Source organism: Adiantum capillus-veneris, chromosome 28, assembly GCF_014529385.1.
Source record: "Adiantum capillus-veneris isolate H3 chromosome 28, ASM1452938v2, whole genome shotgun sequence".
Lineage (NCBI taxonomy): Eukaryota > Viridiplantae > Streptophyta > Polypodiopsida > Polypodiales > Pteridaceae > Adiantum > Adiantum capillus-veneris.
This window is the reverse complement of record NC_140958.1, coordinates 79984546-79994794: the sequence shown is the minus strand read 5'-3', so window position 1 is coordinate 79994794 and position 10249 is coordinate 79984546.

Sequence of the window (10249 nt, the reverse complement as noted above, 5' to 3'; positions counted from 1 at the left end):
AGAGAGAGAGAGAGAGAGAGAGAGAGAGAGAGAGAGAGAGAGAGAGAGAGAGAGAGAGAGAGAGAGAGAGAGAGAGAGAGAGAGAGAGAGAGAGAGAGAGAGAGAGAGATCCACAGAAGCATCGAGTTTCCTGCTTTGTTTCTGCCTGCTGCGACCACCTTGGTAGCTCTTACTGCACCAGATTTGATAGGTATGATCATTAACCCTACAAGAACACCTGCGTATGCTCCCCACTGCACCAACATTACCAAAACAACAGATCAGAGCAGATCAAAGTCATAAATTCTACAAGCTGTCAAGGCCAATGGGGGAGTTCAAAACTCACCCAAAACAAAAACCTTTTCATCAGTAGACCCCTGGTAATTGGGGCAGAACCAATGTACACAAAAACAGTTGCAAAAGAGGTTGGAACATGGATCGTGATCCATGTTCCTTGAACCCTAAAATTAGAGAAATTTGCACAATAGGCTCCTCATAAGCCCAGGAACAACCTCCACTAGTTGGAATTGCAAGATCCTTCCCACATGGATCACGATCCATGTACCTTGACGACAAAATCAGGGCAGGAGTTGATCATTGGCTGGTGGAGGATGCAAAAGCATAACTGACCTTGCAAAAGTAATCACAAAAAGGGGGTCTTAAAATCTTTAAAACCTAATGATTTGTTACTTTCAGTTTGCAAATGGTCATTTGGAAGTAACGAAGGAAAAATGGTCAGTTTTCAGCACAAACATTATGGAGTAGGGTTAGGAGAAGAACATGAAGCTACACCACTAGCCAGAGCAGCAATTGAAACATTCTGAGGCTTTGTTCCAAAGAAACTCAAAACAAGAAGGAGTTCGGAAGAGGGTGAAACACAAGCATTAGGGAGAAATAACACTAAAGGTCTAATAAAGGGCAAAGCAAAGCAAAACAGTACCTACAAAGTTGTGCAAATTGCCTGGATCAATTTCCCCCTTCAGATGAATTCAAAAACTGATGGAAGTTGGTTGGGAGGTAGGCAAGACCGTGGTTTTTAGGCACAAATCATCCAAAGTCAAGGCATTATCAGATGTCAATCAAAAGAACTGCCCAAAATTGGCTGCAAAAAACCAATATGGTCAAGACGGGAAAAACATGGCCATAAACTAGGAAATTGAGTAAACAAAGGAAAAAACAAGTCCAAATTTGAAAAAATTCACCGGTGTGCTAAGAAGACCTATAGGAACATGTCTGCAAAAGGCTGTCCCAAAATCCTTCCTAACATGGATCCTGATCCATATACCTTTCTGTCCAATTAGAGAAAAATTCACATTATCGTGCTCAGAACATACAACAAGGTCTAGCCATGAAGTATCAAGTCATTTGGATTCCAAAATCCCCATCAAAATGCCAAATTTCTCTAAGGATAATTACAAAAAATTCACCTAATTACCAAACCAATGATCCATATCCCAAAATGTTTGGACCAAAGCACCACATTGATGAGCCCTACCAGCTGGTATCACCAGATCTTCAAAAGGTGTCCCAACATGGATCGTGATCCATGTACCTTTCAGGAAAAATTCATCTCTGACCTCATGCCCTTGTGACTGTAGTAATCCTAGATGCACTAGTGAAATTTGGTCAAATTTGGGATAGTTTTGACAAAGTTATGCTCATTTTTCATTTTATGGTCATTTTCATTTTCTTCAACTTTCCAACAATTTTTGATCATTTGCTAAACCATGTTTTCAACCTAAAACTGGCCTCAGAATGCCCCGAAGAAAATCAAAAGGGAGTGGGGAGCGGCTCCATACAAGATCACGGACATATCCTCAAATGAGAAATTTCATATCATAATACAAGTGCTAGAAACAATACCTGCCAATATCTTCATCGGAAAGTTTCAAGCATCAAACGGAGAGATAGTAAAGGCCACAATTTTTCCAAGGGAATGATGGGCATTACACTAGAATTCTAGAGTGCAAGCAGGGGCCAGGTGTCTACAATTAAACAGTTTCCTACGACTACCGCCATGGGGAACAGATTTCAGAAGAGCACATGAAGTCATCAGCTCTATTCAGTACAATGGAGAAGCCACCCTTATGGACAAAGACAGAGCTACGGTCAAAGTTAAAATCACTGCGGAGAGAATCAACGAGGCTCTCCACCTGCAGCAGCAGGGAACACACAATCTATTGCAAAAGACCAAAGCAATAGATAATGACAAAGAATTTTTGAAGCAAAGAGGACACAAAGTGACCTATCAAGACTTGATCTACTTAGAGACACAATTGCCGTTGCGCCTCATTTTGAAACATTTCAAGGTACAAAAGCCATCGTGGTACACTGAACCACTTCTGCACATGGCAATGGTGATGGCAATGGGATTAGGGGAAGGAAGGGTAGTCGGCTGTGACTTTGGCAACTACCTAGTTGACAACGTAGTGGAAGTAAATATCAAGGGTAGCCAAAGGAGCAAGATTTACATGAATGTTGGACCAATGCTGACTCGAATCGCTTACCAAGCGTTGGAAATGATTGATGATCTACCACCTGCAAAATCACAACTAGATTTGATCCACAAATCTAAAAGAGCAGTAAGGCCGGTAGCAGGACCATCAACGAGGCCACCACCGGAAATCAAACAAAGAAGGCAGAGCTCAAGGCAACATGACATTGATAGCAAGAAGACGGAATGTGATGCACCAAACAATGAGGAAGCAGGATCAAGAGAAAGAGAAACTCCTTCTAAATTGCAGTCTTTAGATGAGGAACATGGAAGTGAAAATTTTCACTTAGACACACAAGACTGAAGAAGAGGACAACTCGGGTGGCGGAGGCAATCCCAATCATCCAAGCCCGAAGGACAATGGAAGAAGCACAGGCACAATGAGAAAGAATCCGCCAACAAAAACACGAGGAAAAAAGAAGTAAGGAAACGGAAGCGGATGATGAAAAAGAAGAAGAAGAAGCAAATGTGCCTCTACAGCACAGAAAATCAGCAGCTCTAGAAAGGATCAAAAAACACAAAAGAAAGGAAGTAGAGGAGATCTGAACATTGCCAGCAAAATGTGGCAATGGATTTAGAATGAGCTCAAGCGAAAAATGGAACAAAGCGGCCACGCGTCGATGATCTCGAATCATCCGATGAATCTACCAAGGCAAGGGAAAAAAATAGGAACTGAAGAAGAGAAAGGTGATCAAGACACCCTTGACCAGCAAGAGTATAAATATGAATCACCAAAAGACAAAAATCTACCTTCAGAGGCTGAAACAAAAAGAAGAGAAGAAGCTTTAGATCTTCCAAAACAAATGGCAGATAAAGTGTTGTCACAAAAGCATGTAGAGCAAGAAAAAAAAACAGCATCACCAGAAACAACTATAGCTCTAACTGCTCTTGAAGTATTGAAAAACAAGAAAGAACGACAGATGATGCTAGAACCTTGGATCAGGGCAAAAGAGTAAAAAAGAACCAAGATCACCTCGTTCGCAAGTTGTGGTAGAGGAGGGAGTAGAAATGATCAGGTCATTTGACATTGATGCACATCTAGACCAGATCAAGCTCCAATTCGATTGCCAAAGAGCTCTCTACAACTTGCGTGAACTAGAGTTGGAGGAGACAAGGAAAGAGGCCACAAAAGTAGCCGAAAGCACAATGCAGCTGCAAAACAAAATCAACAAGTTGCAAACAGACCATCTGCAACTCCAATTTGAACTACAAAGGGAACAAGAGAACGCTGCATATTACTACAAGGAAGTCTGGTAGGTCAATGAAGCCAACACTACTCTGCAGGTTGAGCAACAACAACTAGAGGAGGAGCTAACCAGGAAAAGAGAACAAAATGATAAGTTGCAAAAGTCTTATGCGGTGGTCAGTAAGACTCTGACCCAATTTCTAGCCTTGCAAGAGACGCACTCCACAAGCATAACAGCTAAACCGACCTCACTGACCAAAGAGATCCAAGATCTGAAGGAGGCCCTTGCTCAAGAAAAATATGATAGGAAAATTATGATAGCAAGGCATAGAGCATTACAAAAATCTAAAGACAAAGAAATTGAAAATCTCAAAAAGCAGCTGGCAGATGCAAAGGCAGATTTGGATTCTCTAAGGACAACACAAGTGAAGCCAATACAAACAAAACTTGTGGAAGTTGAATAAATAGGAAGACTGGAGCATTTCACCTTCGAAGCTCACAACATAGATGTCATAATAATCAATATCTAATTCTCCTAAATGATTTTCTCATGTTAAACTGATCATTTAATATGGGGAAGTGCCAAGGGAGAAAAAGCTAGAATATTGGTTAAGCTAGCAGACCGGCCACAATAGGGATCTAAAGGAGGGAAAATAGGGATCCAAAGGGGGGGCCATCTGCAGAAGAACTATGTGCAACAATGGGATTAAAAGACCCTAAGGTTCAGCCCATTAAGACTTCCAAAATGCTAAGGTTCCAAAATGCTAAGGTTCCAAAATTCAAAGGTTGTGTCCAAAGGTCAAACTTTGGGAAAATTGGATGCTTAGTGTGTGTCCCAAAAGTCTTTGTCAATCCCTACATAGGAGGGGGCGAGCCTTGCAAGTAGGGGATGAGAGAGAAACTCACATACACACACACACAAGCTCCCTTTGTACACACACACACACAAGCTCCCTTTGTTCACACACACACACACACACACACACACACACACACACACACACACACACACACACACACACACACACAAGCTCCCTTTGTACACAAGGGGAAAGAGGGACACATGTCAGCTCCCTAGCCCAGATGCCCACAAGGTGTACTCAAATCCTATTGGATGGCCTTGGAGGTGGACCAATGAGAATTAGGCTAGAGTAAATCTAGTTTAATTAATTTAAAAACACTCAATAAAAGAACCAATGAGAATTAAGCTCTCTAGAAGACTATTGGACAGTCTCCCAAGGGGACCAATGAGCATTTAGCAGCCAGCTTGCCTCATTCCTATTGGCCAGGAGGCAAAGGGGTACAATGAGAGTTTATTTGCATTTATTAATTACCTAAAGCTCTCACAAAAGGGTAAAGGGGGACACATGTCAGAAGGCTATCACTTATACTGCTTAATTATCATTGGCTAGCTCTAGGGAGGGCCAATGAGGCTGTAGCATGAGCAAATAGCGAGAGGGGTCGACCAAGAGAGAGAGAGGGGGCTGATTTTTCAAAGGCATTATTGACTCTCACATACACACAACTCATGTGTGGAAGTAAGAAGACTCTCTCTCTCTTCTCAAGCTTTAATGGAAAGCTTATCACCTACTCCAAGCTTGTGAGAAGGGAGGCCTACACCAACAACTCTTGGCTTTGTGATGCAAATCCAACCAAGAGCCAAGCTTCAATGCATGCTCATCTCCTCTACCATGCTAATTACTAGGCTAAACTATGCTAATATGAATGATTATGTGAGGAGATGTACATCTTTCTCGTAAGAATACTCCTTCCTCTCAATCTACTCTCATACCCCGCTAGCTCTCACCATCTTCGAAGGTGTGTGAGGCCTTGGGTCTGAGACCGTGAGGGAATTGATGTTGTGTTTGATAAATGTATTGCTTAGTGCATGAAGCTTCCATATTCATTGCACTAGCTAGTCTTGAAGGAACACAAAGAATTGTATTGTACAATGTCTCTGCAAGAAACCATAATACAAAGCCTTTTGGAGGGGGGACCGGCTCCATGTAAATCCGGTCCTCAACTGTTGTCAATAGCTTAATTTATATCTCTTTTGAAAGTATTGTTCATGCTATCTAACTAGGTGTTATGCTTTTTGTTGCTCTCTCTACCCAAGCACTCTTGTAATTCTCATTAGGAATCTATTCTAATGAAATGCCCACTATGTTCATTCTAATTTCCGCTACACACAAGTTACTAGGCCATTAAATGTTACATTGGTATCAGAGCACAATGTTTCTCTTTTCTTGCTCAAGAAGGGAGCTCCTCAAGCTAGCTATAAATGGTTGGTATTATTAATTGCATGTGAGTAAGTAGAAAAGGGATTTTTCAGCCTTGCAATGCGCCTGCCTTTGTGCAGTTAAGTGGGCTCACCGTCGAGAGCTATGGTCTTAATAGTGGAGTCCTACGGGGCTTGCCTACGGCTTAACCACTATTGAGCTATTAGAAGCTTGACAGGAGCCGGTGTTGTTTTGGTGTTGAACGACCCTCTCTTCTGTCCTTGCAATTAATGGTATTCGAGCCATGGATACAGTAGCTTGAGTGCTTTTTCTAAAGGGGTAAAGAGGAGTAGCAACTAGGGCTTGAAGTGCCAAAGTACATCTAAAAAGTTTACACCTAAAAGTTGTTAGAATGGCTGACGAGAGTGAAATTAATGTTGATAACTTTGATTTTGCTAATGAGCAAGCTACTAATGATGCCCCAATGTTGTTAACTATCTTGTTTCTAGGCTTCAACAAGCCATGCGCAATCCATCTCTCCAAAGTGAAGTGCAATGACAGCTCCATGCTCATGGGATTCTCCAAGCTCCCCACCATGACGAGAGAACACCTAGGAAGCCTCCTTGTGAGACTTCCAAAAGAGGTCTCTCTGTGATTAGGGAAGAAGAAGAGGATCCATACGAAGGGCTCAAAAATTTACTTCTTGATGATGCATCTCCTTCCCAAAGGAGAACTCAAGAGCCTCCACTGAAGGAATGAGAAAGAAGTGAGTCTCCCACCACCTCGACGGAGATGGCTCCACGAAGACGGCGGACTAAACGCTCTCCATCACCTCCAAAACGGAGAAGACCATCGCACCCTTCTCCACACCATAATTCAAAGAGGGATGACAAAAAGAAAGAGAAGAAAAAGGCGAGAAAGAGGACACCCTCTTCTCCATCTTCTTCATCCTCTTCCTCTTATGAAAGTGATGGTGAAGACGGTGAAGATCAAGACAAGGAAAAGACGAGAAAGAGGTCACCCTCTTCTCCACCTTCCTCAAATTCTTCACCTTCTGAAGAAAGTGATGGTGCAACCTTTGAACCATCAGAAAGAAGAGGCCATAGGAAATCCTATGCTGCGTGGAAGAGGTTGTCCAAGCTCAAGAAGTTCAAAGAGGGAGGGATGAGCATCTCTTTCCTTACCTATGATGGCACTTTTGGTGCTACAGACAAAGTCCTGGCCTTTATACAACAATTTGATGCGTCATTCGGAGATGAGGGCTTCAGGGAGTCCTCTAAGCTATGCCATGTAGCTATGCACTTTCAAAAGTCCGTCACACAATGGTGGTCTAGCCTACGAGCCAACATTGAAGCTCCACGAACATGGAAATCTTTAAGAGCTTCCATTATGAAGCAATTTTTGGCCACCGATGCCAAAGACAAAGTACTCACCGAATGGTGAAGCTTAAAGCTCTCTCCCTATGAATCCATCGACAAATATGTAGACAAGTTTTGGGACCTACAACTCAAAGACGCTATCTTCAAAAATTTGGATTTTGGAGAGAAAAAGCAACAATTTTGTGCGAGCTTTAACCGAAGAAATGGCGGAGTATGTCAACTCCCAAAGGCCATGCACCATATCGGCGGTAATACACCATACTATGGTGGCCTCTCCAATCGATTTCCAAACGGGGGACTAAAAGAAATAATACGCTCACGGAAAACAAGGGTTCCAACGAGCCTAAGGGGAAGGACAATGTCCAAAAGTCTCCTAAGGGCAACTCCAACAAAGCTAAAGAGAAGGGAGTTTACAAAGGTAAAAACAAACTCTCTCCTGAAGAGCTTGAGCATTATTGCAAGGATAACCGGTGTTTCAAGTGCGGCGAACAAGGGCATGCGTACCGCACTTGTCCCCAAAAGAACACCCGCCATGATCTTCCTAGAGCTACCTTGGTTGAAATCCAAGAGGAGGAAACTCACCAAACTCACCACAAAGGATCTCCTCTATGCCATGCTTGGGGAAAGGTAAGAGAACATGATACTTTTATTCTCTTTGACCCTGGTTCTACTCACAATCTTATATCTATAGAGTTGGCCACCAAGCTAGGCATACAAGCCTACGAGATGGGAGATGTTCTACCCGCAGACAGTGCTTTCAAGGGGCAAGAAGCTTCAGTCACTCCCTTAATCGGGAAATTGAGGCTCCATATCCAAAGCAATGTGGACAAAGAGGACTTCGTTATCTCTCCTCTCAAGCATGAGGATGTAATCCTAGGGGCACCATGGTTTGATCGCCTAGCTGCCAATGTTAAATTCCCTGAAAGGAGAATCTCCTTTAAGTTCAGGGAAAAAGATATGTATATAGATGCTAAGGAAATGGGTAACACTATCTCCATTGTACATACACCAGCTTTCAACAAGTCAATAAAGAGCTCTATTTCCGTGTACATGATTTTTGTTAAAGATTCTCAAAATGAACCTATTGCTTTAGCAAAAGAAAATAAAAGCAACCAAAAGGAATTAGAGTTATTCAATTTTCTCAAGGGGTTTCAAGATGTTTTTATTGACGACATCCCTTGTGAGCTACCTCCTAAATGAGGTAATGATGACCATGGAATTGAACTTCTTCCAAGAAGTTCACCGCCTAACAATCCTCCTTATAGAGTTTCTCAAGATCAACAAGAGGAGATTATGTGGCAAGTGCATGAGTTAGTTGAGAAGGGCATGGTTAGGCCTAGCTCATCTCCATTTGCTCACCTGTGATATTAGTGCAAAAGAAAGATGGCACATATCGTATGTGTGTCGACTATAGAGCACTAAATAGGATCACTATAAAGAATAGGTTTCCCGTTCCACGGGTAGAAGACTTATTTGATAAGCTACAAGGATTGACCTACTTCAGTAGGAATGGCCTGAAAAGTGGCTATCATCAAATAAGGATAGTTGATCAAGACATTGTAAAGACCGCATTTCGCACCACGTTTGGTCTTTACGAATACATTGTCATGCCTTTTGGCTTGACCAATGCACCAGCCACATTCAACCGCTTGATGGAGAAGTTGTTCAGGCCTCATCGAGCCTTCACTAGAGTGTTCTTTGATGATATTATCATCTACTCTAATTCATTAGACGAACACAAGCAACACCTCCAGGTAATATTTCAAGTTTTAAGAGAGAATAAACTTTATGTTAATGGAAAGAAAAGTGAATTTTTCTTGCAATAGATTCAGTATTTAGGTCACATTATCTCTCAAGATGGCATCCAAATTGATCCATCAAAGTTAGAGGTAATAAAAGGATGGCCTAAACCAAAGAACCTTCATGAACTAAGAATCTTTATAGGTATGTGTGCATACTATAGACGCATCATAGAAAACTTCTCACAAATTGCAGGACCATTACATGACCTAACAAAGAAAAGTGTTAGGTATACATGGTCTGCTAAGGAGAACAATGCTTTTGAAAAGCTTATCTCTCAACCTGTGCTTACACTACCGGATCTCTTAAAACCATTTGAGGTCCAATGTGATGCTTGTGGTGATTGCCTTGGAGTTGTTTTGCTTCAAGAATGGCACGCCATAGGCTATGAAGGTTGAAGGCTCGACCCTGTTGAGCAAGCTCTAGGCATATATGAAAAGGAACTCCTTGCAGTTCTACATGCCTTAGACTCATGGAAGCACTATTTATTGGGGACTCCTTTCATTCTGCGAACGGATCACCAAAGTCTTAAGTACTTCATGATGCAGACCAAGCTCTCCGACAAACAAATGAGGTGGGAAAATTTCCTCTCGCAATTTCATTTTCATATTGCTCACATTGCTGGCAAGCATAATCAAGTAGCCGATGAACTCTCAAGATGGCCGAGAGTGAATGCGGTTTCCATAGCAACTCACAATGATCTATCTTCAATGATAGATGAGTATGCTATTGATCCCAATTTTAGAGATGTGATTTCAGCCCTTGCACTAGGGAAGAAAGAAGAACCATTTACTTTACAAGATGATTATCTTCTCTATGGCAATAGAGTATGCGTTACTAACTCACTACGTGAGAAAGTAATGTATGAATCTCATGCTCCTCCTTATGCGGGGCATAGAGGGGATTCAGTCTACCCTAAAGGGAATGGAAACATATTTCTATTGGCCTACCATGAAAGTGAACATACAAGAGTATGTTTCTAAATGTGTGATATGCCAAAAGAGAAAATTTGATAGAGGGAAGCAACCTGGATTGCTTCAACCCTTGCCAATCCCTAATTCACCATGGGAGAGCATATCCATGGATTTTATCTTTGGATTGTCTAAGTCTATCCATGGGAATACGGGAATATGGACGATAGTAGACATGTTCAGTAAACAAGCTCATTTTATGTCTGTCAAAAAGACTATAA